This window comes from Leopardus geoffroyi, chromosome C1 (assembly GCF_018350155.1).
Source record: "Leopardus geoffroyi isolate Oge1 chromosome C1, O.geoffroyi_Oge1_pat1.0, whole genome shotgun sequence".
NCBI classification, from domain to species: Eukaryota; Metazoa; Chordata; class Mammalia; order Carnivora; family Felidae; genus Leopardus; species Leopardus geoffroyi.
Window position 1 is genome coordinate 16,436,140 of NC_059328.1, and position 8,378 is coordinate 16,444,517.

An 8,378-nucleotide genomic window follows, 5' to 3' on the forward strand; every position below is an offset into this window, starting at 1 on the left:
TTTATTTTTGGGACAGAGAGAGACAGAGCATGAACGGGGGAGGGGCAGAGAGAGAGGGAGACACAGAATCGGAAACAGGCTCCAGGCTCTGAGCCATCAGCCCAGAGCCCGACGCGGGGCTCGAACTCACGGACCGCGAGATCGTGACCTGGCTGAAGTCGGACGCTTAACCGACTGCGCCACCCAGGCGCCCCCCTTGAATGGTTCTTAAAGGCTGCACAGGAGCGACCCAGGTGGAAGGCAGCTCAGGCAGAGTGAGCACGGAGGTTTGGAGCTGGTGTGTTGGGAAGAGCGAATTGCTCAGGACCCCCGAAAGGTGGGCTGGAAACTGGGGTGGGTGGGAAGCCGCTGGACGTGAGACCTGGAAGAGGGCAGGGCCTCACCGTGTGGGGCCCAGTGGCCCAGCCGAATGTATCCTGAGGGCACTAGGGAGCCACGGAAGGGTTTGAGCAGGGAGGTGACCTGGCTGGCTTTAAGTTGTAGATAGACAGCTCAGTGCCACATGGAGAATGGGCAGGAGGGGGAACCCCGGAGTCCGCTGCAGTCGTCCAGGTGATGAGGCCCAGAAGAGGGAGACGGGACGTCAGCAGCGCCCTCTGACCTGGGCCCAGCAGTCTTTGGTCTGGTCCCATCTGGTGAGGGTGGTGGAGCTGACCTCTACCCCGCGGCTCAAGGCCACTGCTCTGAAGGCCCGCCGAGCTGGCTGGAGAAGAGGCAGACTCCAGCCTGCAAAGGGGAAGCAGAAATATTTGCTCAGCTGCAAAGACAAGCTCGTGAGTCGTTCCTTCCACTTAAGACACTGGCTCAGGGTGAGGGTCCGGCATAGTCCTCCCTCAGCCCTCCAGGGTTTGCCCTGCCCCCACTTAGGCCTCTGAGCCACCCAGAGCAAGTGTCCTTCCTCGCTGAGACAAGCCCTCTGAGATCTGAAGTCAGCGACCCTGACCTCTTTTTCCTTTTCTTCTCCCATCAAACACACCCCTTCTTTCATCTTTTCCTTGCGTGACAGGGACTGACCTTTGTTTTTATTTTTAGAGAAATGTCCAGATTCAGCAGTCAGTGATTCAGATCTTTTTTTTCAACTGGCTGACACAGACAAGGCACCGTAGGGTTTAGAGCCAAGACTTTGATGTGGGGCAGCCTGAGCCGGAGTCCCAGCTCTGCCGCTGCTGTGCTGTGTGACCTGGGCAGGTCACGGAAGTCTCTGATCTCTAAATAGAACCCCTTTCTCCAAGGGCCATTATGAAGGCTGAGTGGGAGAGTATTTATAGAGCACGTAGGACGGTGCTTGGCGCGTAGGAAATGCTCAATAAACGGTGGCTATTATTTTGTGCTTCTCCGGACATCTCAACATCGCTTTGGCCGAGTTGCGCCTTGACCCCTGACCTGCAGAAACCGTGAGATAAGAAACGTGTGCTGTTTTAAGGGCACGAAGCTTGCGGTCGTATTGTTACACGTGACGCATACAATTTATACATAATTTCTTACATAATACAATTTAGACTTGGAAAGCATTTCCAAGTGGGTCTCTCTCTCTCTCTCTGGGTTTGGCAACCTGCCCCCTGCCTAGGGGTACTTTTTCCCCTGAGTGCCAGGCCCAGGTTTGCAGGCAGGAGAAGGGGCCAACAGTGAGGGGGGTGGCAGAATTATCAATTCCTTGAAAGAGTTGATGGGGCAGCAGGGGGAATGCATTGTCGAATGTTTGCTACGTTCTTCGCCCAACCCCTTCCATACCCCAGTTCATCTTGTCTCCACCGCTCCCTGTAAACAATAGCTATGACCCCATTAAACAGACGGCAAGGCCGAGGTCCAGGGCAGTTCAGCCATTGGCCTGAGGCTGAGGGGTGGTGGGCTCTGCAGACCCAGGTAGGCTGACACACAGGAAACCGCTCCCCCTCTGCCGATGTGATAAGGGCGTCTGAATTCCAAGCAGAGCGTGGCCCAGAGAGCAGGTGCAGCAGCCAGACCTTGGTCTGTGTTCTGTCTCTGCCGCTTCCTAGCTGTGTGAGCGTGGGCAAGCCGCCACCCCTCTGCGAGTCCTTCTCTTCTTCTGGAACGTGAGATTGATGCTTCGGGCCCAGCGCTGGAGACCAGTAGCTGTCCCTCACCACTCTCGCGGCCTGCATTCGAGAACACACACGTCTCAGGACCGCGTCTCCCCCGCCCGCTTGGCACAAGGGGAGGCCAGTGGATCGTGAGTGCGGGGGTGGGGGCGTGCGGCCTCTGGGCCACATCTGGGTAAGGTGACCACCTGCCTTCCACACTTCCCTCCTCCAGTGTTGGTAAGGTGGCTTCGACCATGTTGATGAGGGCGAGTCCCCGGGAAATCGCAGAACAACAAGACAGAAAGCATCCAGGAGCCCAGACAACAGTGGGGAGCTGGGCCATATCCTCCCCTCCCCCCACCCCCCCGCCACCCCGGGCCTGTGTCTACTTCTGGACGCGAGAGAGAAGTGCAACCCCCCCTTTTGACTGAGCCACTGTGTTTCAGGGTCTTTTTGTTACAGCAGCGTGGCTTGTGCCCTGACCACTAGGGGTAATGGAAGCAAGGCCCTTAATCAATGCTGGATGTTGCTGTGCATCCTGGGGGGGGGAGGGGGGCGGGCGGGGAATGCAGATCAGGAAAGGGGCAGAAGGGCTCCTGCCGATCTGTGGCTCCCCTCTTGGCACCTCTTATTCAGAGCAAAACATACCCATGTCCCCAGATCAGATCTGCACTGAGTCCAGGGGAAGTTGGAGCACTAGCCTTCCCGAATTGTGTGAGCCTCACCCTGAAGTGATACAAAAGCAGAGATCAGCCCTTCGCTGCCCCGGAAGTAGGGAAGGGGGCAAGGCCATACCGGTCAGGCCTCTCAGGGTGGGTGGGGGTGGGGGTTCACGGCAACACTCCTGCGTCTCACCAGCTCCCTCCGCTTCGCCAGACCTGCCAGTCCTCCCCCCACAGCCCCTCGCCAAGTCCTGTCCATCAGAGGTCAGGGCCCTGGATGTGGGGGGCAGGAGCCCTGGCCGTGTGAGGCCGGGAGGGCAAGAGTACCTTGACTTTGGTATGACCTCCTCATCAGCAAGGGATCTGGCCAACTCTTTCTGACCTCTCTGCAGAGAAACCTTGCCATTGCCAGAGCTGATTTTTTTTTTTCTTAATAAAAATTTAGACTTCTAGAAGGATCACAAGGCTAGTACGGAGCCCTTGTGAACCTTTCTCCCCATCGATCTACTGTGAACGCCTTACATCCCCGTGGCACAATTCTCAAGACCAAGATCTTACTTTCAGTGTATCACCGTTGCCTAAACCGTAGACTTTTCAGGTTTCACCAGTTTTCCCGCGAATGCCCTTTTGCTGTCTCAGGATCCAGTCCAGGACCCCACACTGCAATTCGGAAGCACTGATTTTTCTTCCCTGGGCAGCCTGGTCTGGCACGGGTGCGCCTAGGCCTCTGTTGCCGCGGTTTGCCCCTACTCCTTGCAAACTGACGGCTCTGGCATTAAGTTGGCCTTCGCGCCCCGGGGAGGCCAGGGGCCCCGCGTGAGCTAGGACGACTCGCTGGGCATCGGCATCGGCCTCAAACGGTTTTTCTCTGGTGCCTAAATTTCCGCTCAAAAATTGGGGGAGATGGGAGTTTACTACCAACGCCGACGAAGTGCCCTGCAAGGGCCCGAAGGCACGCTCGTGGCCGTCTCCTACTTCAGCGGGTTTAGCTAAGGACAGCTCACCGGCAGCGAGTTCCTGAGGAAACAGGGAACACTCGGGAAGCCAGGGTAGCAAGGGAAAATGGGAGAGCCCCACAAACTGAGCACGTACTGTGTGCCTGGCCTCGTGCTGGCTTCTGATGGGCCAGACACGGTACCTGCCCTGGGATGCTCAGTCTCATCAAGAGGAAGGATGCGGGGGAGAGAAAGACAAGTGTGCATGTGGCTACATGGAGGAAGACCCGACTCTGCTGTGTGGCCCTGGGGAGGCCACATAACCTCTCTGGTCCGTGTCTCATGTCTCGTAGGCTTGTTGAAGAGTCTAAGAAGAGCCCTGTATTAAGTGTATTAAGACACTGGATGTCTTAAACAACGGATATTTATTATCTCACAGTTCGAGCTCTGCCTCTGTCTTCACATGGTGTTCTTCCTGCGTGTGTGTGTTTCTGGGTCCAGATTTCGCGTTTTTATAAGGGGACCCATCACATGGGCTCCGGGCCCACCCTGCTTCAGCGGGACCTCAACTGACTTAACGGATTCCACCTGCAATGACCCTATTTCCAAATGAGGAAATTCTGAGGTACCGGTGAGTTAGGACGACAACATAGGAGTTTGGGTGGGGTGGGGGACACACCTCAACCCATCCCACCACCTGGGGCCTCTCCCTGTGGCTGAACTCCGGATGAAAGCACTCTCTAGCCCATTCTTGCCCACGCTGGGTAGCTCACAGAGGTTGGCACAGGAGTGGCTGCTTGATGAATTGTTGCGTTGCCTTAGGTTACGAAGGGGTCTGGCCCCTTACCCCCTCACTGTTGGCCCCTCGTCCTGCCTGCAAACCCGGGCCTGGCACTCAGGGGAAAAAGTACCCCAGGCAGGGGGTAGGTTGCCAAACCCAGAAAGAGAGAGACCTACTTGGAAATGCTTTCTAAATCCTCCAACTAGAGGCTCTACGGCCCCACACCTCTGCCCCAGGGAGAGAGGAAAGGCAGAGAGAGGAGGAGGAGTGGGTTTCCGGTGTGTTTATATTTCAGGCTATTCTGAACCCCCCCCCCCGAAGGCACTCACACACAAGGGCGCATTTAAATGTACCAGGAAGCGCCCCCGGGATGGAAACTGGAGCCGGAGGAATGCTGGGGCACTGCGTCGCCCGCTCTGGTCTCCCGTCCCTCAAACAACCAGCAATTCAGCCCCTTCAGTGCCCACGTCAGAGCCGGAAGGGCTCCTAAAGGTCATCGTGCTCCTCCTTTTCCCTCCCTCCCCACCAAACATTTCCTGAACATCTCAGCATCTTTGCCAAGCCAGTTATAGGACCCTTCAGGCCACAAGGAATAGGAAAAAAGTACCCAAACTAGCTAGATGAAAAATACGGGGGAATTTTATGGCTCAGGTCACTGCAAAGTCCAAGAAGAGTTGGCATCAGGTATGGCTGGAACCAGCAGCTCCAACGTATCGTCAAGACCTGGTCTTTTAGCAGCCCTGGGCTCTTCTCCCTCCATGGTGGCCTCATTCAGACTCTCATCTTCAAGTCCCACAGATCTCAGGATGTGATGTTTCAGTTGGTCCAGATTAGTCACCGGTACCCTCCTGAGCTGGGGGCGGAGTCAACTCTGCCTGAAGTTCAGAGGTACCCTTCCTGTCCAACCCTCATCCCCAAACACCAGGCGCCAAAACTGCATATGTGCTCTCATCCCAACGAAATGGACTCAGGCTCTCTGTTCACACCTCCCCAGGGATGGGGAGCTCACCAGACAGGGGGGCAGCCCCGTCCTTTGAGAACTTCATGCATAGACTATCTCTCGCTATACTTCAGTCTCGTTGTTTGTTGACCCGTCTCCCTCATCCAGCTCCTTTCTTCCTGTATCTCCTGCACCTGGCACAGAAGAGGCACTCAACAAATGTTTACCAAACGAGGAAACGATGCCTTCCGTTACTGAACACATACCGCGCACCAGATGTTTCATGCGTGTGACCTCCATCGAGTCTCATGACTGCTCTCTTAGGTAAATGGCATTGTCTTTTCTTTTATGTGTGAAGAAACTGAGGTTCCAAGAGGTTAAGACGTCACCTTAACCGAGGCCACCCACCAAGAAGATGGGGAACCAGGATTTGAGTCCACGCCTGTCTGCCTTCTGCCTGAGGCGGGGGTGGGAGAGGCTGGGAGGGAAGGGCAGAAAGTAGGAAAGAAGGAGAGAAAGTAAGGAGAGAAGAGAGATAAGGACAGAGAGAAGGGGAGGTGGGAAGCTTTGAATGTTAAGAATCCTCTCCTCTGGGGGAGCCTGGGTGGCGCAGTCGGTTAGGCGTCCGACTTCAGCCAGGTCACGATCTCGCGGTCCGTGAGTTCGAGCCCCGCGTCGGGCTCTGGGCTGATGGCTCAGAGCCTGGAGCCTGTTTCCGATTCTGTGTCTCCCTCTCTCTCTGCCCCTCCCCCGTTCATGCTCTGTCTCTCTCTGTCCCAAAAATAAATAAACGTTGAAAAAAAAAAAATTTATAAAAAAAAAAAAAAAAAAAGAATCCTCTCCTCTGATGTTTACCCTTAACTGGCTTTTTGGTCAGTGGCTCCTTCAAAAACCTGATTAACACGTTAGTACATGTTAACGTGGCGATGCATTAAAGCACTAACAACGTGAGCATATTTAATAGAACTAAATGTGGTCAATATCCATATAGAACATTAAGAGTATACATTTGGAAACATGAAGACAAGGGTTGATATGATTTGTTTGGGGAGTACAGGATACAGTTTTTAAAAGGAGAATTTCGGCTGGGGGCATGGATGGTGGGCAGATTTCTTCTCTCCTGACATCTCGGGAGAGTCATACTCTGTGGTCGACAAGAATCGAACCTTTGTTACGCTACGTGGGTCCTCCTTATCTTAAACAATTTTCTGTTCAGCGTGATAACGGTATTAATAGGATAATAGAGAAATCGTGGTGAAATGAATGATGAAGGATAACATCTGGTGGCTCCACAGTGGCCCCGGGTCTTCTCGCTACCACTGGATTGGCTTGTAAAACGCAGAATGGGGGCGTCTGGGTGGCTCAGTTGGATAAGCGTCCGACTTCGGCTCAGGTCATGATCTCACGGTTCGTGGGTTCGAGCCCCGCGTCGGGCTCTGTGCTGACAGCTCGGAGCCTGGAGCCTGCTTCCGATTCTGTGTCTCCCTCTCTCTCCCTCTCTGCCCCTCTCCCGCTCATACTCTGTCTCTCTCTCTCAAATAAACATTTAAAATTTTTCAAAAATAATACAAAGGAAATAAAATGCAGACTGGGCCTCAGGTTAGGAAGTGCTGTCTTGGCCTTCGTGGCCGTGACTTTTGGAGTATGGGACAGCCGTGGAAAGTAAGATGAAGGTCCATATGACAAGGGCACATGCAGGGGTCTTTCTGTGTATAATTTCAGGGCTTTTGAAAATCTCCTAGGTCTTCTGAGCTTATACATGTGAGAAAATTACCCAAGACTAAGGAAGACCCACCCAAGAGCATTAGAGGAAACAGTACTTGGCACTTCTATAGAGTCCGAAACCCTGCCTAATCCCACCCACCAGATGGCAAAACCTTATAATTTATGGGACCTTGGGTAGAGTACTCAGGAGGGTCTTGCCTTCGTAGGGAATAATTATCCCTACCCCGATGCTGCTCCAGTCTCTCCTAACAAATCTCCAAAGAGACTCGAAAAGATCAAACTGGTTTCCAAATCATTTAATTCTGCCCCAAACATTAAGAATTGTTTACAGAGGGGCGCCTGGGTGGCTCAGGCAGTGAAGATTCTGCTTCAGCTCAGGTCATGCTCTTGTGGCTCACGGGTTCGAACCCTGCGTCGGGCTTTGTGCTGACAGCAGAACCTGATGTGGGGCTGGAACTCAAGAGCCGTGAAATCATGACGCGAGCCGAAGTTGGACCCTCAACCGACTGAGCCCCCCAGGCTCCCCGAAATAAAGCCTTTTAAAGATATGCAAAAGAGGGGTACCAGAGTGGCTCAGTTGGTTAAGCGTCCCACTCTTGATTTTGGCTCAGGTCATGATCTCATGGTTCGTGAGATTGAGTCAGGACTCCGGCTTGGCATGGAGCCTGCTTGGGATTCTCTCTCCCCCTCTCTCTGCCCCTCCCCTGCTTGCGTGTCCGTGCAGCTCTCTCTCTCTCTCTTTCTCTCAAAACAAATAAATAAAACTTCAAAAAAAAATAACAAATATATGCAAAAGAGAAAATAATTTAATTAGCAGCACTGACACAGTAAGAAGTATTTTTAGAAGGTCTTTTAAGGGGTTCCTGGCTGGATCAGATGGTGGGGCATGCGACTTTTGATCTCCTGGTTGTGAGTTCAAGCCCTCTGCTGGGTGTAGAGATTATATAAAAATAAATCTTTTTTAAAAAATAAAAAGTAAATAAAAGATCTTTTAGGCAGAATAAAAATAATACCGTGGGGAATATGGATTTAAACAAAATAAGGAAGAACACTAGAAATGATAGCTTTGAGGACCAAAAATACAAGATGTTTTTCTTTTCTTTTTAAGTTTGTTATTTATTTTGACAGAGAGAGAGAGAAAGAGACAGAGAGCATGCACAGGAGGGGCAGAGAGAGGGGGGCGGAGAGAGAGAATCCCAAGCAGGCTTCACACTGTCAGCATGGAGCCCTCCGTGGGGCTCAAACTCATGAACTGTGAGATCATGACATGAGCCAAAATCAAGAGTCCAATGC